Raw genomic sequence first — 24,342 nt, 5'->3', positions numbered from 1 at the left:
TGGCACGGGCTGCCAGGGCACTGCAAGGGAGAGTCTTCTGGCTGGGTTTGGAATTGCGCCTGTCTGAGGAGAAAAATGCGTTAACTCCCTTGTTTAAGTGGGCAGAAAGGCTGAGCAGAGGAAACTGATGGGTAAGCTTCGCTAAAACCCCCCTCGTTCGCCGACGTGGACGAGCTGTGGGTTTGCTGAGTTACGGAGCACATTGTGTTTTCGTATCTGGAGAAAAACCGCTGTTAGAAACAATGTGAATGTCTGGAATACACCGTGATTTATGGTGTCTGGGCCCTTCACTGCTGCTTTGGAACAGCAATTGCAGTTCTTGCGCAGCTGTGTAGTTTTGGCGGCTGTTTACGCCATTGAAGGTATCTCTGGTATGCTTGTAATTGATTTTTAAACAGTCGCCCTTCACAGACAGTAATAGGGACAGGTGCGTTCTGGGGGAGGTAGTTGTGATCGTCCTGCTGTAAACCAAGTTATGTCCTTTTCTTGCCTGCGGACTGAATCCTAGTTCAGAAGTTAACTGAGGATTGTGTAGGGACAGTAGCACACACCGTGGAGTATTGTGGTCATAGGGAACGGGGGATGAGTGTGAGAGAGCACAATGCACCCAGAAACCTGGCTGCCAATCTCAGATGCTTTGACAATTAAACAGTGCACTCTCTCTGGAGCTGAGAGCAGAATCTACAAGTTCTGCCTAATTGCAGTTGGGTTTAACAGTTGTGTCATGCTCTCATTCTGGTGAATATTTTAGAACCCAAAGGCAGATGCAAGCTAGTGCTCCTCCTGTATGGGACAGTACATCATGTCCAAGTTCTGAACCAGAGGCACTGAGTAAAGCCAGAGTTCTGTCATAGGGGGAAAAAAGCAAGGTTTCTAGGAAAGGACAGTCCCTTTAATCCACACTATTATGTGAATGGGACTCTTTAGTCCAGGTCTACACTAAACATAGTCAAGTCTAGTTAAAGCACAGAAACTTGGCCTGTTCATCTTTCCGCTTAATGAAGGAGAAAGGCAAATACCTTGTGCATCTTCATGCATATGTTTTTGCAATGCACATTTATTTTTATCATTTTAGGAAATCTGCCATAAGCTTTGAAGCTGATAAACCATGCAGAGATCAAGACTACCCCCAAACATATCCTAGGGCAGGAGCACAGATAGATAAAACAAACCATATACCACCAGCACCAGTGCACAGCACTGTTCTCCCACAGCACTGCCACTGCTTTCAGGACTGGGTTTCTCTGCCTCCAGAAGCACAATTAATTCGATTTTCCTTCCCACACTTCAGCAGAAAAACCCAGTAATGCAGCTGCAATTAATGTGATTTCAGTAACAAAAGACTGCTTGCTTGTTACTATACACAGGGCTTTTTCAACTGTAGATGCTCTGTGTAATTCCAAGTAATGCTGCCCAAAGTTATTAGTAGTCCTATTCTAAATATGGAACATGACTGTGAATGAGATTGGGTCACTATGGCAGAGTTTAAAAGGCTTTTGTAGTCAAAGTTAAAATAGCTGCAATAAATTTATTAGGAAATAATACTAATTGTAAATAATTATATATGAGACATAATTATATATAACTATTAATAAATAATGAACACACACGGTGTGTTTTAAAAAAAAAGTTGGTTTTTTTTTTTTAGATGCACTCAGCTTTTAATTCATTGTCATAACCTGTATTTTAAGTGTGGTTTAGTGCACAGGTGTATAAAGAACTAAAGCTTACTTGTCCCAGTTTTTGGAAATTGAGGCAGTAGGAGATATTGAAAGTATTATCTGGTATTCAAGTGAGTAAGCAGCAAAACTAATCTTACCTGTTGTTTGTTTTTATTTGTTTGAAGGGGTGGGTTTGTATGCTTTTTATAATTTATTTGTTTAAATTTACATTTCCAGTATACAAAATTCATAGGTTTGTCTGTCTGCAGAAATTTGCTCTTGTCTTTCCCAAAGAAGTAACTTGATTCAGTAAGGATTCTAGTGTATTCAGCTGTTGGTTATTTAGGAGGAATTAATCAATTGAATGTGATTGTAAGTATTACAGGGTGTATTTTTGCAAATTTAAAAAAAATTGTATTGCAATGAATTGGTCCAATAGCTCATAGATCATAGCAAATAGTTTTGGCCAAAGATTGTTTGCATTTAGAATTCACTGTGTATTTGTGTAAGTAATTATAGGTAAACTATAGTTTCCCTAGTTGGGGAGAATGCAGCTGTAGTTCTGAGACATCTATTTTTAATGTTGTAAATAAAAACAGAATAATTTTAAATATGTTACCAACTTAGAAGGAAATCCTTCAGGAAAGAGGCAAGTTCTTTCTAAACAAGTGTTACTAGTTAGGTTTATGTACTCTGTCTAGACCGTAAGTTTCTAAACTGTTCCAACACTTGTGAAATCCCATGGAAATAATACAGTGTAAGAGTGATTAAGAGGAAAAAACACTGTGACTTCAAGGAAGCAGAATGACCGTCCCTTAAAGCAGGGTGTGATACACTACAGTACCGCTGCAGTTCATTAAGTCAGTGGTACAACACAGGACAGATGTCTAATTTGAAATGCTAATTACATTTTATATTTGACTTTTTTCAGCAGGTTTCTTACTTTCCTGTACCCTATGTGATCTCAGCCTTGCTCCTTAATAGAATATCCAGCTATGTATCACTATCTGAAGCCTGGGAGCTGTGGTAACTCCCTTGTTGTCCCCTGTACTCTGCTTTCCCACTGGGATGCTGGTTGGCCAACATTTCATCATGGGGCAAGGTATCTGGTACACTTCAAAATCTGTTCTGTTTGTAAACTCCACAGTAGCTCTCAAATGGCTTTTTGTCTTCCATTTTGTGTCTTTCTCAACCAGCTTGTGGCTGCAAAGACAAGAGGGCTCTGAAATACATGCCTTGAAGTGTTCTGTAAGGAAATCAGTGCTAAGAAAGGCTGCTTGTTAAATAATGCCTTCATGTAGGAGGTGATGTGACTGACTCAAATAATTGAGTACTGATCTGCCTAAGTAAACTTAAAGCAAAGACAGTCTACTCATATGTTGACTTCAGTTTGGGGAATATATTTATTTGAAGGGAAATCACATTGTTTTCTTTGTGGTACACAAAATGTAGCATCTCATTTGCTGAAAGAAAAATTAACATGACAGAGATGAGAAGTGGGTATGCGGCAGGAACACGTGGTGTTGTGGGAAGGTCCTGCAGCAGGACACATCAATAGTTTTCAAGTTGGCAAAGCAGCTGTGCGGGGAGGGGAGGCTTGGTTTATAGAGAGAGGGTGTCCCCATTATAGAAACGAGTCAAAGCCGCCGTCAGCACTAGAGGGTGCTGGAAGAACGACTGCAACATGAACAACTCCGTGTTTGAAGTCCAGAGCCCCCGAAAAGGGGAGCTTGCCAAAGGTATGGTGCCCCTCAGAGCTCTCTGTTCTGACCCAGCCTTGCCATAAACAGCACACTGATGTTCTCCTACGGGATCCGCTGCTGTCAAAGGGAAGGCAGGCACCTTGGAGGGACTCTCTTGTGTGACACGCTCTGTTTCCTTAGCAGTGCTCCACAGGTGATGGCAAAACAAATGTAAACACTTAAACCACTTTTTCAAAGAAGTTTTGTTTAGAAACATCTCTAACTAGGGGGACTAAGCATATGGTGAGAATGAGTAGAGGCAAACTTTATAAATGGAAATTTGAATCTTGATAGTGATTCTGAAGTTGCTCTTTAAAATAATTTCCCGTCTGTATGTTTTGATGTCTGATAAATTGTGAAAGAGTAAACAGTATAATTTCAGTTTAATTTAAATAGTGGATTTGAATGTCCTTTTTTCTTTTGAAGATCATAAACTGTTTAATACTACAGAGTTCTTGATTATGATGTCATCCCATACTAGTTTGATTTTACAAGTTCTCTAAGTACCTTGGAAATATTGGCCAATACGTACTGCAGTACATTTAGTTTGATGATAGGGCTGTTTGGAATTTTTGTTACCAACTTTTTAAGATAAGGAGATATCAGTTACCTCGTAAGGAGGTAATGACACAAGTGAGAAGCCTTGCAAGTAAATAAAATGGATATTTCATATAAGAATTTGACAACATGGATTCCACTGAAATTTCTTCCCATTTCATGCATTCCTTTTTTTTTTTTTTTTTTTTTTTTGTTATGGGAAAGAGGGAATAGAATTTGTTTTCTGACCATTTCTAGTAGTTAGAATAGAAAATACTGTAACATATAATGACAGCAGGAGCTCACCTTGGGGTGGTGTGGATGTAGTTGACCTTTTCTTCATTCATTGGATTGTGCCTTTCCCTTGAAAAGGGCATTTTGTGGAGATGTGGTACCAACTGACCTCCATACGGGCACAGCTGGGCTGTTGTATCCAGGTCGTGAATAACGAATAACCTTCTAGCCTTGCTGTGGCGACTCTATATGGTCCTGTGTATGTGTTCCCATATGGTGGTTTCTACAAGCTGTGCATTGTAGGGTATGCCCAGCCACTGCCCTGGAGGGACATCTGCTGAGATAAGGAGATTGCTCAATCTCCCAGGAGAACTCCCCTGGAAAGGCAGCCACTTTTCAGTTACGGCAAGAGAAGAAGACAGACCCAGAACCCTCTGGGAGACCCTATGCAGATCCTTTGTAGCCCATTGGCCTTTACCCTCTGACACCCACCCCCTGTATCCCTATAAAGCTAGCCCCCTGCCCCTGAGAGGGCAGAGAGATGCTCATCCCTGGCTTCCCTTCGCTGGGTACGGACCAATAAAGCTGCCTTGTGTGGAACAGCTACATGGGCCTCTCGTCTCTCTCTGCTCTGGCCTGGAGGCTGCCCTGCAGAGCTGAGCTGAAATCACGAGCTGACAATCACTAAAGAGCTGACAGCTTCTGCACGGGCCCTCCTAGCCAGCAGCTGAGGGAAGACACCGGGCCTCAGGAAGGCAATTCCTTTTGGGACCATCTCTCTGGACTGACCCCTCACCAGCTGTCATAGTGCATCATCTGCATTTTCTGCATCAGTATGTGCCTTACACCAAGGCATTTACAGAAGAGTCAGGGTTTCAACTGGAGGAACAAATGCCTGGTAGGTAAAGTGCCAAGAGTCTTCTAGATTAACCCAATAGCGTGGAGACAGTGTCGCTCCACATGCATTATACTGCTCATTTTCCTAATTGAAAAACAGAGATGATGTCTTGTACACATTTGTAATGGCAATGCTAGTCAAATCCCATGGCTATTAACTGCTTATTAATACCAGTCAGGTGTAGAGGCGTGAGGCTGGTTTTGTGTTCTGGTGTCTCTCCTGTATTCTGGTAATGAAAAGAAGCTCTGAAATAAATGATAATAAGTATTTCCTAATTAGCTATGACACTTAAAGACTTTAAGTTACGTTATCAATAAGGCATTGGCTACTGCTGGACACTTTTTCCTTTCCACAAAAATGCGAACGGAGCAACTCAGAACTGCTGAAACAGATGTTGAGTATTCAAAAAATAACCTGAGAAGCCAAACAGAACCTGCACCTCTAACTTCCTTCTGAACTGGAACTGTTCAGTGCAGAGACTCTGCTACAAAAAGACAGGCATACTCTATTTTACTGTATGTGGAGGTCTTGCTTCACGGGTTTGTTCTTTAAATAGTGGGTGTTAGTAAGCAAGGATACAGTTTAATGGAAGCAGTGCTAAAATGGGCCTCTATTTTATTTATGTTAAGCAGCTGCTGAATCTTTAGTATCTCCTGTCTCATGTCTTTGAAGATTTAATTTTTTTCTTACTGGTAGCAGAGGAGACAAAGCTTTCTTCACCTAGGGAAGGTAAGTACTGCAATAGTTACAAAAAGATTCTGGCTTAAAAGGAGAGACTCTCAGTCTTTTAGAAATGTTGTGCCTGTAGTCTAACAAATGTTCACAGCCTTTCCTCTGATACAAACCAGCTGTAACCATGCATTACTGTGTGTAAACAGTGTTCTCCTGCTATAAGTGTTTCCAACAACAAAGCAGGAGATACAAGGTTTACTGTTCTCTTCTCAACCGACTTGTGTTAATTCCCTACTACTGATAATCATCCCATTTTAAAAAATCCTGTCCCATTCTTGAAGCCAGCAAGAACAAGGGCCAGCACTGGATTACATGCCCAGTGATGGGATGAAAGCTGGCCTAAGAGACTGGGATCTTGGTGCAGCTTTTAGTGTCTTTGTGAAAAGTCTCATTGCAAAATCTTGGAACTCATGGAAACAATGTACTTTTTATGCATTAGTTCATCAGGATAGCCACGGCACTACTTTTCAAGAAGGAATTCATTGAGCAAGCATAGACTCTTCTGTTTTTCTTCAGTGTTTCATTAATTAATTTTAAAATATTCCTTACTGGAGGTGGTTATCTTTAATGGGAGAGAACTCTAAGAGGAGCCTCAAGGGTTCATAGATCCGAGTTAGTGATACTTCAGAACTGGTGGGTGTCCTGAGTAATGTAATGTAATGGGTCAAGTAAATATCCACTTTTCCTTTTCTGATACTGCAGCTAGCAGGGTTACTTGTTCCTTTCTCTCATACATCTATTTCTTAAAAGAAATGTACCCTCTACTTTTTTCCTAAATTTTGCACTGATGCCTTGGCATTTGTGGCATCTGTCTGACACAAATGGACTGACTCTGAAGGGTGGATTCCCTTTGCTATTTGTGTCTTCTCTGAGATAAAAAATGCCAACAGAACTCTAGTTTGTAAGTGTATTCAAACTGAGGTAAAACTCATTTCCCAAATTATTTCCAAGCACCAAGTCCAGATGCCTGTTGTTAAGGTTTGGATTTTTCTCTTGCAGCAGCTGCAGAGTGGATTTTTTCTGAATAGTTGTATTGAGTTTCATAGCAGGGAAAACTGCTTTGTTGCCAAATGGTTGTTACCATGATTTCTATTGAAAGAAGGATTTTGGAGGGAAGAGTGAGTCCAAGTGTGCTGTTTATTTCAGAGTTGTGTGGTATCTTTTAATGCACAATGTTTTTAGTAGCCTGAGTAAATTCTGCTGCTTTAACTAACAGGAGAAAACCAGCATGAACCATGATGTATTCTGAACTGGGGCTTTGTAACTGTTAGAAACAACAGTTAGTCATCATGGAATAGCTTTGTATTTTAAGGCCTATTGAACTGAAAAGTGTAAATTAACAGGAGAATATCTCCTAGCTAATGTGCAAGTAACAGGTTGTGTGAAATGTGGTTTAGGCGCTACACCCTCCAAATTCTGTCCTGCCTAACCCAGACATGGCTGCTCACTTGTAGTACTGCATACCTGCTCTTTTCACATTCTTCATCCACAGGCACTAATTCTGTCTAAAGGATCTTCTAAAATGCTATGCACATCCATTATATCCTTCACATACTCTTTCCCAAAGTTTGCCAGAACTTGGTAGCTGGTGGAACAAAGATTGCCTTTGGGTTTAGGCTCATGTTGCCTTTAGCAATTGTTGCTATCACTGATGTTGCTAATGTTCTGTAGCTTTAATTAGGGCATTTTTTTTCTGAAGGCTGCATGTTCTACTGGCACAGCGTGCTCTATATCCACATGGTGCACTTGGAGGGCCCTGACAGAGTGAGAGTTCATAGTAATGAACTGCAGCTGATTTTGTGGCTTAGGAGGAAGGCATTGCTCCAATGAACTAACAAGGATAGCACCATATTTTTGAAGGCAGCAGTAGCACAGTCTTTGCTGTCTTCAAATGATGGCAGGTCTTATTGAAGGATCCCAACACAAGTAGTTGCATGAACTTCTGGACTTATTTCATGCTATTCCTGAAATGCATTATTGCAGCAAGAACCTGAAGCTGCTACAAACCATGCTTTTGGTTCATCTGGAGCAAACACTGTTAGACCCCCCTACTTTTAGAAGTCTCAGAAGTGGTGGAATTTACCAGATGTTGGATACAGTTTCTAATTAATTAAATGGAGGTGAGAGAAAATGCTCTGTGGAATGGAATTGTTCATTTGGATTACTTTGGTATTCATGAACACTAAGTCAGTCTTCTGTTCAAAATTATGCTTAAATATAGTTTTGCTCTCTTTCTGTTGGACTAAAAAGTCTTTTTGAATAAGCACATTAGGTTGTATTGTTTTAGGGCACCTTTGTAAATTTATGCCGATTTAGATTCTTTGTACATTGTGGTAAAAGTAATCTTAATCTGATTCACCTGAGCGTCCATACTTGTTGCTCCTGTGAGAGAGAATCTTACTGAGATACTTGTTCTTCTAAATTCTTACCCAAACCCTTTTTCATTGCAATTATTTGCTTATTTGTCTTGGTTCCGTTTGTTTTTTTTCTTTCATGTAAATGCCTTCTCCTATCTTGACTATGTATTTAATTCATGGCTTGCTGTGAGTAAGTTAATACATCCTCAAGCTATTATGGTTTCTATGGCAGATTTTAGTTTGGCCTTATTACTTCAAGTTCTATTCTATTCTCTTTGAAGGTAATTAGTATAAATTCTTGTGGTATGTTCTGTGTAGTTTCACTTCTAGATTCACAATTGCCTTTCATTGTCTTCAGTGCTATTCTGCTTGTACACTGCAGTAAAACTGTTAAATGTGTTATATGTTTGGGTTTTTTTTTTTTTTTTGTGAAGCTGAGTGTGTTTACTGTGCTACTGCTATATTTTTCCTGCTTAACATACTATTCTTTTTCATTTTCAAATTGTTTCCTTCCAAATTTCAAATATTTCACTAGTTTCTTTATCAGTATCAGTGGTAAATAAACTGACACTCCCTAGAAGTTTCCTCTGTCTCTGAAGAAAAATGTCCCCAGCACAGCCCACAATCTAGGGTATGGTGTGTCCTGCTGTTTTGCTGCCTTAATAGGTAGGTGTCTGGGTAGCTAATGCCCTTTAATTTCAGCAAGATTCTGCCACATGCCCACTTCTATCAGTTAGACTGACATACCACATAGGTATTTCCTATCTCAGGGATGAATAAATAAGATCATATTTGACATTTGTGGATAAATATTTTGCCTCCATTCTTCCCTAAGACTTGCAGCTGTCATGATTTAGGAGAGCTCATGGTTACTGGCTGTGAAAGGCCAGACAGAGCTCCTGCCAGAGCCATGAAAATCTTCTGTTTGGTCAGCCAGCAGACTGGCTGTTGAGCAATTTGAGACCCTCCCTTCCCCAGAGACTGGGTATTTTGTAACCGCAGTGTTTCCAGGCACTCCTGCATGGACGAGAGAAAGCCATCGGAAATGTTTAGTGTCTTACATGTTGGTATAGGAGGAACTGCAGAACTTGGCTGGCAAGGCAGAATTTGATACGTATTCAGGCTCTCTATAAAACAGATTGTTTGTTAGCCACACGATGACTTCTGTGGAATCTGTGCTCTTCAGTAATTGTCAGGGTTGAGGAGCAGGACCAAAGGTTACAGTTTGCAAGTTAAATAATCTTGTCCTAAAGGATGTGTAGCTTTGGAAATATCCAAAATAATCTAGGCTGTCAAAGTAAAATAGCAAAGGTATCAGCAACTGACATTTTTTGGCTGAATTTTCAACCTCTGTTGAGCAATAAGGTCTGTGGACAAAAAAAAAATTCTGAGAGCTCCACAAGAGAGTGGCTGCCAAATACAACAAAGGTTTCCTGTGCAAATCTAGAGAGCCAGGCTTCAGTCAGCCTTATGGCAATTGCTGAAATTTGCTTACATCTGCATTTTTTTTGACTGGGTGTGCTTCAGGCCCACAGGGGTAACCAGTTTTAACTTTGTGAATTATGAATTTTCAATTTAAGTGGAAAAAAAAATGCAAATAGTGTAAGAGAAAACCATATTAAATGGTTTGAGCGAAATGCCATGAGGTTTACTTTTACTTGTATGCTGCCATTTATTACTAAGAGCCCACAAGCACAAGAACTCTGATGCCGTTGTATTTATAAACTATTTCCATGGGCAGTGCTGCAGTTCTTCCTGTTTTCTGTTACTTGAAGCCAATTGAATGTTAACTGATGAAAGGTAATTTCTGGGTATCGTTCTTTTATGATGCTGTAACAAGAAGTATTTGTTCCCCACTAGCAGACCTTCCTAGCTGGGTCTGGTGGGCAGGTACCTGGCACCAGCTGCTTAGTTGTGTCATTTTCCATGTTATTCTCTTCCTTGGGTACATGTTGATGTCGTAAGAACGATTTCTCACCTGCTTATGCCCCGCGTTGTGGTTGTAAGTCTCTTACAGCTTTGTGCAGGAGTTGTGGTTGAGATACAGGTGTGTGAAAGGAACTGAAGCATAGCACAAAATAAAATGGAAGGAATATGAAAGTTCTGGGACAAACCCTTCTGTTTGATATGGACTCACCAACAAAAATATTTTTCTCTGCAACATAGTATGTACACTTCTGTAAGCTAGGCTATGTGCTGCTTTGGAAGTCAAAGGGAAATAAATGTTTTATGCATACTTTGTCACACTTTTGATTAAACAGGCTTTCAGTATAGACCCTCCTTTGACCTAGGATGTCCTGATCTTAAAAACACAGTCACCTGAAACTAAATTGGAATCATCTTGAAACAAAATCACTGAAGCTTTAATTTCCTTTTTTATTTGTGGATGCATATGGAATAATAATTTTGCTTCATAACTTCAAGCTGAAAAATAGCTTTTCATATCTATCAAGATTTTCTTTCAAATGCATTTAATATTTTATGCTTGATTCCTAAGAGGTATGTTGATGTTAGGAACAGGGAAATGAAAAAGGACCTCCTCTTCTCAAGGACAGATTAAATTTTTTTTTTAATTGATTAATTTTTTGTCTCTCTGTGACTTTGAAAGCTAGAGGACAGCTGAATTTTCCAGCGGCAAAAGAAGTGATGTATAAAAATACAGGAGGCAGGGCGGGAGAGTCAAGACAATGAAGCAATGTAGTGTGAAAATAGAAATATCAAGTTTTTCTTTTGACAGTATTGAAAAAGCAGTAGGTGAACAGAGCATATATTAAGTGAGGGGACAAATCTCAGTGTGATGTTACGGTTTTCTGACTTGTTAAGCACACCAGGAATTCTTACAAAAGAAGGAAAGACTGTTCAAAGCTGAATGTTGTGAACTATGATTAATCTGAAAAGGCAAGTCCCCTCGTTGAAACTTTTAGACTTAGCAAAGAGGAGTGTCGTTTCCTTTGTGCCCCATATGGAAGGATCTGAGAAGATTTAGATCAAGAGACAGAAGAGATGTTTATGGAATGTCAACAGCACACCAAGAAGCAGTTTGTATTTGTGGTGGAGGATCAGCAGAAGCAGAAAGGACTCAGAAGGCCATGAAACTGAATTACTTTCATTTGACCTTTTTCTGTGGATGGTCACTAGCCTAGAGTTTTGGAAATGTGTTGAGCCTGTTGAAGAGATGCTATATTGCCAACTGGCTGTGCCGTGTGGGTGAAATCAGAGATCCTAGTTTTCATCATCATCTTCCACTTCACTAGCCATTAAGTTACATATAGTCTCAAAGAAGTGAAAACTACCAGCATGATCTTTCACAAAATAACAAAATGAACTTATTTGTGGCAGCAAAAAGAGAAGCCTTTTTCCATCAGGGTCTTTGTATCCCTCCCAAAGGTTTTTCACTAGCGGTCTTTGTACAGCACCAAGTATGGGCATCTAACCTTTCAGTTTGCACTGAATAATCACAGAATTGCATACAACCATACTGTAATTCCATCAAAATGGACAAATTACTTGAGTACTTAAGGTCTGTTTACCCTGAATAGGGGAACAGAAGGACTTTTATAGAGGTTTATTTCTATATTCCTTGTGGATGATGCACAGTGCATAGAGCGAAGTGAACTTACCTCAGGGGAGCTTGGTGATAATCTTTTTTTAGGACTTGCAACATCATGCAGTCTGGACGAAACCAGCCGTTTTGCTTTGAGGATAATTTGAAAAGCATCTGTTTTCAGATACTTTCATTAGGTCATTCCATTAGAAATGGAAGCGCTGGAAATATTTTTGATGGGAATTATGCAGTGGAAAAAGAATGCAGTTGTATTTTATCTCTAAATGGCTTTGTATTTCAAAGAAGTTTACAAAAAAAGTGGGCTTCTAAGCATGTCAAGCAAGTTTGAAAGTGTGAAGATCAAACTGTAAGTGAACTTGATAATTGCATCTCCAGTTTTGATGTAAAAGTGGCATTTTGGTGAACACTTTTGTTACTCAATTTAATAATGAAATTATTTCCTATGAAACTCATTCTCGTATTAAATTAGAATTTTATCTAGAACTCATATGGCCTATATTTGCTTGAGATTAATGTTAGATGTGCAATGAGATGGTACCTTGAGATGTATTTTTAATGTGAATTTATATGTGATACTGAGGCCATGCTATTCTTTGAGAGCAACTTCCATAGCTGCTAGAGCCTGCTGTGCTGACTTGTTGAATGTACCCCCAGAGCTGAGGAAGTCATGGTGACAGTGTCAGAACTGGAGCATTCTCTTGCAGCAGATCTGCAGAGAGGAGACAGAGACAGGTCATTAAATACTACCTGCAGAGGGTATTGCCAGTGTCTGCAGACAGCAGAGACTGGCATCATGATTAATGAGAAAAAGGACAGATTTTACCCAGAGAGGGTATTGTGGATCTCTGCATCAAAAGGGTAATGTCAAATAATGCCTTTTTCTATCATGTAGATAGAAGCCTCTGTCATTGGTACAGCACGTGAAAACAGCCTGGGGGAAATGGTGATTGTCTGTAGGAGCTGGAAGTGATGGATTATCAGGTGACTGTGTTGGAACAGTTGGATATGTCTATAGCTAAGAGAGCTGACTGGCGCTTGGCTGTGTCTAGGGAGGGCATGGTGACAACACTTGTGTTTTCTTAAGTACTGTTTCCCTCTCAAGTTACTCAGTTTAAATGCAGGCATTTAATTTAGAATGCATTAAAGAAACTAAAACTAAGAGCAGGTATGATGTTGGTAAGGGTTATTCTCTCAGGTAACTAGGTTAGTATTTACAGAGAAGACCTGTTTGCCCAAATATTGACAGCAGTGTTTTCAGTTTGCTTCCAAAGGTAAAAGGAAAAGAAAAAGGAAAATCCAAAGAAAAATCAAAAGATAAAATTTCTGTGGTCTAAATTTGTTGAAATGCTAAATGAGGGAGATGAGAGGAGAGAAGGAAGGTGCTGGACACTCTTTGACTAGAAGGGCTAATATGAAATGAAATCTGAAAACAAATGAAGACAGGAGGTGGATGAATAACTTCAGTGAAGCTTTTGGGTGGATTTGTAGGTTGTTTTGGGGTTTTTTTGGGGGGGGGTTTGGGGTGGTGGTGGTGTTTGTTTTGGTTTTTGTCTTGGTTGGCTTTGGAAATCTTGATTTCTGTTCTAACTGTTAAGGGTATGGAGTGCTAAAGCAGGGAATCTGAGTGGGATAGATGCTGGTTTAATTGCTCTGCAACTGTCAGGAGCGTGCAACCCCTTGGCAACTTCCCTGTGTTCTGACAGCAGGCTGATGGACAAGCAGGCAGAGGAACAATCTGATCACTTTTTCCACTGAACTAACTCCTGAGCACCTAGTGTTATGCACTGGTGTTTAAAAAATTAGCTCTCAGAAAGTGAGTGGGGAGAAGTCACAATTTATGTACAGCAATAGGATATATGTTTAAATATACACTGTGTAGATACTGATAGCTGCTCAATAAATAGTCACCATAGCAGGTGCTAAAGGACATCCCTGTGTTTGAGCTTTGGGGAGAGTACAACTGTGGTATACATTAGGGAATCTGCACCAGATCATACTGTTCCATGGTGTTTATTAGTTCTTTATCTACTTACACTTTCAAAATCCCTTTCTCTGCTTTCTTTGTGCCAGCTCCTGCTTTTGGATTCAGGGGTCAGCCCTGATTGAATGAGCTTACATGAAGTCAGCTCCTAAGTCGTCCTCCCCACAAGCTGAGAGGTGTTTTGGCATAGAAAAGAGGAGTGGCAGGAGCCTAATGAGTCATACCCAGCTGTTAAGTAAGATTTATGTTGATCAGTTAATTGAAAACAAAATAGTAACATTTCTGTTTCGAATGAACTGCATAGTCTTCTACTTCCCTTTCATAAGGGTCCTTCAACTATTTTCTAGCCATGCTTTTTAGTCCCAGGAGACCTTACCGTAAGTAAAGAGAAGGTTGGAAGTAACTTGCCCTTTGCTTAAAGGCTTAGTTTTGCTTTTAAGTCTGTCCCCTGTCAAACAGAGGATCTGCTTTCCAGAATGTGACTCATAATTTTTAAAGAAAATAAAATACTAATTACTAGCTGAACATGCTAATTGCTAACTGCTCAAGCAAGAGCAGGACAGTCTTCTATTAAATTTAAGTGAATTCCTTTTGGTTCTCTCTGCACTAAGAGAAGCCTGAATTGTGTGTTTCCATTTGGCCTTTGGGAGTACAGCTGAGACTTGAAAAGATATACTTTAAGAAAAATTTTTTGTCTTGGAGAAGTAATCACTTGTTCTGAATTGAGATCTGAGTGCCAAAATGTGTATGGTGCTTAGGCAGGAGAAGGGAAAAGCCTGTATATCACCCTAAATAAACTAGCTCCTCCTAGGTATATGTAGGAAAAAGATTAACTTGTTCTAGAGTGAAAGGTACAGCATGGTTAAAAAGAAAGGCATATTCAGTAGTTAGGAGTTCTCTAGCAGTGAATTTGTTGTGGTTCTTTTGTTAGTTTGTGAATGATAATGAACAATTTGTGGATTGAAAAGAAGCACCGTTCTGCTACATCCAGCTTGCAGGTAAAATTTTGACATGAACAAAACATTGGGAGTCTAGAGCTACACTGGTTAATGTATATAGTTAACAACATGTATTCTGTCAAGGGGTTTCTTACCAACATCTGTCATTACATATCCCACATTCTCCTAGTGGTGAAACTTCTCACTTACCAGTATTCTACACATAGATTACTTGAGCTTATAAACTATTCTTTAATGTTTTAGTTATTTTGAGCATCAAAACAGCCAGGTTTTCTTTCCAGTGTTTACTTAGAACTGCTCCTCCCGGAGAGTAAAAGAAGTATCCAGACCATGTTATTTTTAAGGTGTTGCCTAAACCCATTCCAAAGCCAGTTCTTCAGAGGAAAGCAAAGACATAATTCATCTGCTGAAAAGGAATAACTTTTTTTTCCCCTAGTTCTGGCGGAAAAAGCATTCCCTCATTTTGTTAGACAGCCAAGCAAATCCATGACAAGTAATTAATCAAAATAATATATCAACTTTTAGTAAGAAAAAGAGAAGACTTGTATTCCTACTCAAGAAGGTGTCTTAATGTTTATCTATACTGCAAAATATGTATTTGTATTAGTGACTAGCAGTAGGGAGAGAATTTGATTGTTGTATGTTTATTTCTGTGGGCCTATTTGAAAGTCGGGGTAAGCATTTTCCTTTGAAATAATTCAGACACCTACAGAATACCATCCTATATTGAACAGGTCAGAGCCAGCATCTTCCCAGGACTTAACATAATGCCATATCAAGTGATACTTGTCTTCCTAATTCTGGGGTTTTGTTTAGCCACCCATCTTCCTGGGAAATTTACATGATCCACTTACTCAGAGAACCAGGCTTTAAAGCTTAGGATTGCAAACAGAGGAATAAAAATATTCACTTTTGGCTTTTTTGTGTTTACCTTTGTTGTAGGGTTTGTTACTTGTAAATATTGTGGATTCCCCCACTCAGCTCTTTTGACTTCATTGCACTGTACAGCAGTTAGCAGTGTAAATTGTGATCCAGGCTGGCCTTGCTACCAGAGATGATGCCACAAAAGGTGGGGATGGGAGTAACTGCAATACTCTCAACCGGAATTTTACCTTCAGGATGACAGCAGTAGTACTATAGTAAATGGATTCAGGAGGTAAACTGAAAACAAAAGTAATTTGTGTGTTGTAAACTTCAGACTAGTTCAGTTGTAAAGGCAGTTTCATGGGCTATGCTTGAAAGCACACACCCAGAAGAGAAACTTCAGGAGGAGCAGCACAGTACCCTGCACAACCATCCTCATGATGTTGCTTTTCTTCATGTTGCACTGCCCTCTTCACTAACCTCTTGCATTTCACAGACTCCATGGCTGGGCACCAAACTTTTTGTAGCGAGGTTTGTGATTCTCCAGCAAAATGCTATTAACACAAATATTTTGTGTTCTTGCTTCCACCTTGCTTTGGTCAGTAGTGGGATAATTTTCTCTTAATCCACCTACACTGCTTTATGGAAGTGTGGCATTTTAAAAGGGACATGAAAGTATTAGATACCTAAATGAACAGCTTTGGTTTGTATTCCTGAGATATGAATTAAAAATAAATGAAAACAGATGTGTCTTATTTCTCATTTAAGAATGATTTTCTTGGCTAATAATTAAATTATTCTTAGTTCAAGGCTCTCAGAATAAAATACAGAATACAAATATAGTTGTGCAGGTCACTATTTTCAGTCATATTTGCATAGGTTGGGTGATTGAAAGTTATCTAGAGAGACCAGTTCTAGTGGGAAAATACCAGTATATGTTTGACCTATATATGTGATTGTCTCCTAACACCTGCTGTTGGCCGTGGTTGGTGATAGGAGAATTGGTCCATTGTGTTTTTACAGTAGGATTAAAAATAACTTCTGTTCATTCTTGTTTGTTTTTAGTATACTAAACCCATATTCTCTTATTCTTTTTGAACAACATTTTCAGTGTTCATAAAGGTAGTAATATTTTTAACTTGAAAAAATATTCCTGCTAACTGCAAACTATTTTTCTATATTTTGAAGCTGCCATGAGGTAGTTAAGATATGCTGAATGTGACTCCACAGGAGTTTCTATTCAGCTTTCTGTTTCACTTGGTTACCATTTCATGCAAACTTAGCTAGTGTTGCTCTAATAAAGAATACAGAAAACCAGTAATTTGATCTTAATATCTAAAAGATCTGTACCATCTTGGTTCATGTCTGTTTGTGCCTTTAGCTAATGGGACCAGAAGGGTTTAGCTTTGTGTTCCAAGGTCTGTTTTTTAATAAGAGATTTGGTAAGTTAAGAAAGATAACGTATGTTCATGTGCTGCATTACCCAGTTAGAGCCCAGGCTTTGTCCTGTCTTCAGCTGTCTGACTATATGTGGCGCATCCTGAGCAGCTTGGCATGTGTAAGATCTTTATCGCCCCGTAGCTCTCTCCGATGGTCAGCACTTGCCCCTGAACATCACAGCCCAGCAGTAACTTCACTTTATTCCTTGCTAACTGGAAGTGTGCAAAGTTCTCCTGCTTTGGAGAAGTGACATTTGTCATTTGTCAGGAGCAGAAAGACTGAATAAAATTACTGATGTCTGTTAGCACTCACTTTGCTTTCTATTGGGTGTTCCCTTGTTAATTGCATTAAGGATGGGATTTGTAACATGTACCTTACAATGCAGCTCAAGCTGTGCCTTAAATTTAAGATTTATTCCAAATTCCTGCTTCAAAGGTGTTCTTCTACCTACTTAACTAAAATCACTGAATCTAATTCAGTTTGTGAATAAGACAAATAGTGAAGTCTTCTAGCAGGACCTGTGGAGAGAGAACTGGAAAAGTTAGGTCATGTTCTTAGTCAGTGTCATGCCCTGCTGGTCACTGGCTTGCATCAGGAAGCTGAAACTTCCTTTTGCTTGGTTTATTGATTATTTAGGGATATTTTTTCAGAATACAGAGAAACAATATTTGAAGACTTGTCAATAAACTTTTTAAACTCCAAGACACTCTGGCATCTGAACTGTAGAGGTTAAATTATTCAGGCAAAATACCCCCAAACAAACAAAACCAAAAATCCACCCCAAAAAGCAGAAAGAAATTCACAGTGATATTTTCACATTATTTAAGAATTGCTGTGTGATGGGTTTTTTTTATTTTGCAAGTCATTACACTTTTAGGATGATGAAAGAAACTATGCTGTAAATGCAGTCATCACAGTTTTGGAATGTCCTTGCTTTGAAATGTATTGCTTTAAAAGTATAACTAGACAACTTTGATTTGTGTTCTGCCAGTGTCAGGTCCCAGGCTTTGATCAGCTTTGACCAGTGCTGTGGTTTTTCTCCAGAGAGAGACTGACACAAGGAGAAGGAAATACTTCAACCCTAAGTATCTGAAGGCATGCTTTAGTGACCATGTTTTTTCTTCATGAAAGAAGAGGATGGAGGAAAAGGAGATGGGAGGCTGAAGGAAAATGAAGTAGTTTTTGTTTTGTTGTTTGCATTATGCCACTGGAATGTTTCATGCACTTACTGGCAATAATTCAGAAAAGTTAGCTTGATAATTTACACAGTGGATCTCTGGATCTCTCTGAAGCTTTTCCCCTTCCTCTATGAATGTCCGTGTCTTTTAACAGAGACGACTTGTCAGCTGTGTCTTTGCCTGTGATACCTAAAATGGGTACCAGCACTTGCATTAGAGAATGGTATTTTTCTTCAAGTGGTACTTTGTTGGCACCTGGAATAATGAGATTACTGTTGTCTTGTTTTAGGCATCATTCAGGTGTGTGATGTATATAGTTGACATTACAAGTAGGTGTGCTGCCACACACAGCAGGTACAGCTAAAGAAGTATTATACCAGTCCCTCTGTCCCCAAGGACAGTTACAGCCAGAGGTAGTAAATCATATGCTCTTGTTGGTTTGGATCTCTTCTGACTACTCTGCTGCTGTCATATACATCATTAAAGTAGTTTAAAGGGAATTGCTTCTGTGTGTAGCTGTAGTGAAAAAGAAATTTTCACTACTGTCTTGACTATTATTTTTCCATAACATGTTTGAGATGAATGGGAAGGAAAAAATGTGGCAAGCTCCTACTCTAAGATAAATTAGATTGGTATGTTTCAAAACACTTGAGAAAACTTCTGTTAGGAAGTTGACTTACAGATAGGTTGATTTTGTTTATCCAATGCACAGCCATAAATATTTTGAATTTTTGTTAACAAAACCAAAGATGAGTTGATAGGTTTTTTTCCCCCAAGATCTCTATTTCTTTTGATTGTTCATTAGAATGCCTTGATCCATATACTTAAGAGTCTACCTTAAAGCTGTGCCAGTCCAGCTTTTTAGCTGTCCATGTCCAGGTGACTGGTGCATTTTTCTTGAACCTGTCTCTTACTTTCGCTTGACCTGATGTACTCCCCGTTTTGAGAAAAACTAGATAGTTAACCCTGCTGATTTTTCTGCTATTTACAGCTACATTGATTAGCCACCATCACCTGAGTTCAAGGCACAGTTGTCTAGGCTTCTGTATATTTGGGCAAGATATTGACAGAAATAGCCTAATGAATGTTTTTTCTAGAATTCTTAGCAACTGCTTTTGATGATAGTTTTAGTACCACATATATAATCTCCTTTTTTGGAAATTCTACTGACCTTATGATTTGTAAATCTAAAGAAAAGCTCTTCTGTATTTATCTGTTCTCTGTCCTTGCTGTGACAAAGTGCAAAACCTCATGTCTATGGCATGTTTTTTAAGTTAGGGGGGAAGAAAGCGTATTCATTAACCATTTGCCAAAGCATGCCTTTGAATTTTTTCTGTTCATCTCTTTTCAAATATGTATATGCTGTGAAATGAGTGTTTTGTGCATGAAAATGGATTATTGGCAGCTTGTCTTCTGACCAGTATTGTCAAGTACACTTTTTAAAAGCTTTCTTCCCCTTTGTGCAGCATTCCCCAAGAGATTCTATTTTGAAGGAGCACTGAATTTTCTCCTGTATTTCAGTCCCAGTTTGTCTTAATTAAGCTTTTTTTTTTTTCAAACAATAGCCTCTTTTTAATCTAGTGTTACAGTGAATTCAAACTGAGAAGACATTTTTCTCATGCAGTTCTGTTTTTTTCTGGCGTTTAAATGCTCTTAAACTGCACGTGTTTGAATTTTTAAGAATCTACAGCACTTCTCAGAAAAACAGATGCCATACATCAAAATCCATTTATAAGCTGGTGTAGCTTGCCTCTGCAATCACAAGTTTCTGGTTTGGGTAACAGCTTAAGTTCTAGATTGTGTATGTTTTTTACTTTTAATGGGTCTGCTGGAGTGGCAGTCATGACATCAGTCCAAAACAGAATTACACAGTCACTGGAAAATGCACACTTTCACTAGCCAGCAGTGAAAGAAAGAAAGAGTGTGTTAGACTGTCAGAGTTTATACCGTGGAACAGATAAAAGGCCAAGTGTAGCAACTGCCAGTTAAATAATTTCTAAAATAAGCCAGTGGATTTTTTTCAATTGAAAGATCAGTTTTTCCATAACTTCTCTAGTTACAGTTCCTGCTTTAGAAACACTACTGCAAAGCAGAGGCAGCAATACATAATCCAAGCTTTTTTTTTGTTAATGTAGGTTTTATTTACATATGTGTACAAATTACATGTATATAATTTATTTTTTAAAATCACTCTCATTGCAGCATGAGGCACTATTTATCGTCAGTCTGCCTAAGTCTTTGAAATAAGCCCTGGTGAACTTATTTTTTAAGTCTCTTTGAAGAGATTTGGGAAATCTGTGGCATCTCAGATGATGCTATCAGTTAATGAAAACGGGAGCGAGGGTCGTAGGGCTGGAAATAACTTCCAAGTACTGAAGACTTGGCTTCCTGCATGTCTGAAAGTACTGATGTAGGACGATTGGCAACCTCTCCCCCTCTTTCTCCATCTGGAGCTCTCTAAACTCTTTTTCAGGAATTTTTGAATATTTTTTCTTCAGTTATAAAATTTAAAATATTTTGCATGAAAATTATCAAACAGCATCTTAGTTCTGTATGTGATCTGTTCTACTGCGATCTGTTCATGTTGCTTTAGCTTCAGAATTGAGACTAAAGGTGACCAAGGCTTTCAACAAAACCCCTTTGAATTTCAATTTGGAGTTTAAATTTACTTATATCTGAATCAGCTGTGACTTGCTCACATTTTTGTCTGTGCTTACAAAGCTTACTCCAAGCAGGATAAAAAACCATAACCCAACATTTTTCATCTCACCAGCCTTTGGAACATTCTGTGCTATTTATTACAGCTCTTTCCATCCACAGTGTATTCAGTGGCAAAAGATGCATTGCAGCTAAAAACCTACTTCTGGTTTTGTAATCCCACTTCTGGTTCCAACAAAACTCTCAGTACAAATGTGAATTGAAACTTTGTCACAGGTTTGTAAGAGATCAGGCATGTGAAAACTAGGTTAATTTAGTAATTGAGCTATTTGCTCATTTAGAACCAGCCTTCAAAGATCTCTTTCAAGTCAGACTTTGGAGCTATGTGTTTTAAGTCATAGCCTGCTTTCTCGTGAAGTGTAGGATTATAAGGTCCAGGACACATTCTGTGTTTTGTCTTCCTTAGTGTGTTTTTGCTTGTTAAAGACAAAGACTATGTATGATTGTCTCTGGCTTTCTTTGTTTCTTATTTTGGGAGGGGGAGAAAAGAGTAATACAACTAATTGTGTTCATGTAAAAAAGATGTTTAGAGCCTGATGGACCATGGAGTTTCCAAGCTTTCAACAGTTTAAGTATTCATACACTGTAGATTTAATTTTCTCAGTTTCGCATACATAAAAGCAAAACTTGGTTGGATATATACCAGCAACTTTCCAGCACAGTAAAATGAAACAAACTTTTGAACCTCTTTAAGGGGTTGTTATAGAATAATTTTTCTTTCTCTTCTATTACGCAGTTTCTGGCTCTGTGGAGTATTCATTTTCAAACTAGAGTTGCTTTACCTTACTGCTAAGGCAGTTTCTCCCCATTTCAGGGTTGCTTCACAAATCATTTGGGTAGGTTTAAGGTACAGCAAGACAAAATTTGGAAAAGCTTTGTTGCAAGGGAATAAAAAGTTAAGGGTTTTCCCACTTAATAGGGGGTATAAAACTACAGAAGGAGAATAAACTTGGACAAACTGTAGTAGATATTCCACAGATTATGTCCAACTGGTTTTGATGCCATAAATAGAAATCCAGGAACCATCTAAAACTCTTGCCAGTCAAACAAAAATATCCTGAAACTAACCTTTGAACTTCATTCATATTCCTTGGAGCTGCATTGACCAAGTACATAGCATAGCAGCTGCCTGCTTTGTAAATCAATAAGAACTTTATTTACCCATTGATTTCAAGCATTTTAAAGAGTTCCTTTCTGGATCAGTGGAAAGCATGTTAATGGGTTTATGTCTGTCCTCTTATAAATCCATCTTTAATGTGCCAGCACTAGCCTATGCTTTGCAGACATGCTTATTTTTCTTCACATATCACCTTCTCTGCCATCTCCCTTTGCTGTGTTATGACTTTAATTGCAAGTTTGAGGATTTACTAAGCAGTTTTATTGCATGCTTGGTGTTAAAACAACTATTCTACCCTTGCTTTTGATGAATCTGCAATTGAGCTCAGAGTTGCACTGATGCCTGGTGCTGTCACTTTACACAAGCATATCACAGGACCATTTCCTCACAAAAATATATTTACCACCATAATTTCTGGGGAACTGAATGCTAAACTGCCACCACAGTAAATGCTTTTAGAGAAAAGAAAGTAATAAGAGGGTTTTAGTACATGTTTGCATCTGCTATTGCCCTTTCTGACTCTGAAATAACATGTAGCATTGTCATGATAGAATTTTCCATGAAAAAACCTACTGGCAAAACCTTGGTTTCTGCTATTGGAAATTATTACCTATTTCTAATAAGTAGGCCATTTCAGCCAGATAAATTACTCACATTATTGAAATATTAATTGCACTAAGAAATCATCTCTGGAGAAGGTGTGAAGCTTTGAAATGTAGTACGAGTTCAGTTTTGAGAAGTCTAGGAGATCAGTAATTAATAGGACTTAGCTCTGTGGCAGGGCCAAATAGAAAAATGAAGATGTATGAATTGTATCAAGAAGTATTTTCTGAACAATGAATAATATTTTTTGAACTAGTACATGCATTGATTTCTCTATCCAGCTAATATCCTGGAAATTAGGGAGAGGAGATGAAATTCTATTGTATGAAAAAAAAGAAAGGCCCTGGCTATAAAAAGCTATCAAAATGTATATGTGCCTGTGTTGCATGTTGGATTTGAGAGGCCTTCCAGAAAGACACAATACCTTACAGATTCCCTCAAAACACACATTTGTGGTAACTGCTGCTGTAATAGACAGAGCTTTCTCTTATCTGATGGCCACAGAAATTTAATCCAATTCTCAAAAATCTTTCCTTTTATATTTGTAAATCAAACCCATTTTTAACAATAGCTTCTAAGGAGTACCTCTGAAATCTCTCTCCACTCTTAACTCATTTATCCTACATCAGAGGAATCACATAGATCTAATACCCAGCTGACCAATTTTTAGTCCGAAGTCTCTTTCAAACTCTTTACAGGATTTGAATAAAGGACCTGAAATATGTATCTAATAAAAAAGTCTATCATGGCCAAAGGAAATAACTTTTATCTGTGTTCAAATATTCTGTTCTGACCACTTTCCTAGGCATCCATTAATTGCAGTATTTTTACAGGTGTTAAAGGGCATGAGTTTATTTTAGTTTTTTGCAAGCTCTAAATTGAAAACAAAGAAATAATCAACAGCCTGGTAATTAATGTGGAAATAGAAAGAACAGAACACTTAGAAATGTTGAATATGCTCAAAAAGAATCAGCAACTGAACTTGTACGGCCTTCTCTCGAAATAGTCAAATTTCTGTTGTCCTTTGTGGCCCTTCTGTGTGTACATCAGTGCCAGGTAGCTTTGTGCTTCCCTATAATTTATAAACTACCCTTAAAGTCGGTTTTAAAGATGTTTGCTTGAACTCATGGTATTATATTGTTCCTTCGTAAAACTCACACATATAACTCCTTAACAGTAGAGGATACCACATCTATGTAACAAGAAAAATACCATCTGTGGTAGATTACAGAGTAGAACACACATGGTTCAAATAAGGAAAAAAATCCATTGTTTACTAGAATTTTACATTCTGCAACAAATACCGCATGAAACTTAGGCAGGTTTTTTCAGGCTTCTGTGTCAAATGTCAGGGAGTAAAGCAGGAGGAATGCATGAATTGTGGCAGAAAATCTAGTGTTACTTGTCTTTTTTCTTGAAGTATGCCCAAAATTTGTTTGTTTTCAGAAAGGGCAGCTGTAAAGCGGGAAGGAAGGAAGGAAAGAAGTACTTTCTCTGACTGTCTAGGAAGTCAAGCTTAGGACAGCCCTAGGTATTCTGTGCATGTCACTATGTTCACATGGATGTAATAAAGCTTTCCAGGCATGGATGCACTCCAGACTTTCATCCTCACCATGCAGCTTACTACTCAGTGTGCCTCCTGCACAGCAGATGAGTTTTCCATTGCTATCAGCAATGTGGTGACGTGTACATGGCCACCATCACCCCACCTATTTCATGTAAAGTAACAAGAAAAATCTTCATGCTATTACATTTC

At 38.6% G+C, this 24,342-nt stretch overlaps 1 protein-coding gene across 1 annotated transcript in view; it reads left to right on the top strand.

The window, feature by feature from the left end:
- Positions 1-38: 38 nt before the first annotated feature.
- The window catches only part of COL5A2 (collagen type V alpha 2 chain), a 172,290-nt gene continuing 147,986 nt past the window's right edge, over positions 39-24,342 (top strand). Inside the window, exon 1 of the mRNA XM_032114536.1 lies at positions 39-131. The gene's annotated coding sequence lies outside the window, so the exon portion shown is untranslated. The remainder of the gene's footprint in view (positions 132-24,342) is intronic.

The sequence above is a fragment of the Corvus moneduloides genome, chromosome 7, assembly GCF_009650955.1.
Source record: "Corvus moneduloides isolate bCorMon1 chromosome 7, bCorMon1.pri, whole genome shotgun sequence".
Taxonomy (NCBI): domain Eukaryota; kingdom Metazoa; phylum Chordata; class Aves; order Passeriformes; family Corvidae; genus Corvus; species Corvus moneduloides.
This window is presented reverse-complemented; position numbering and strand designations above follow the sequence as displayed.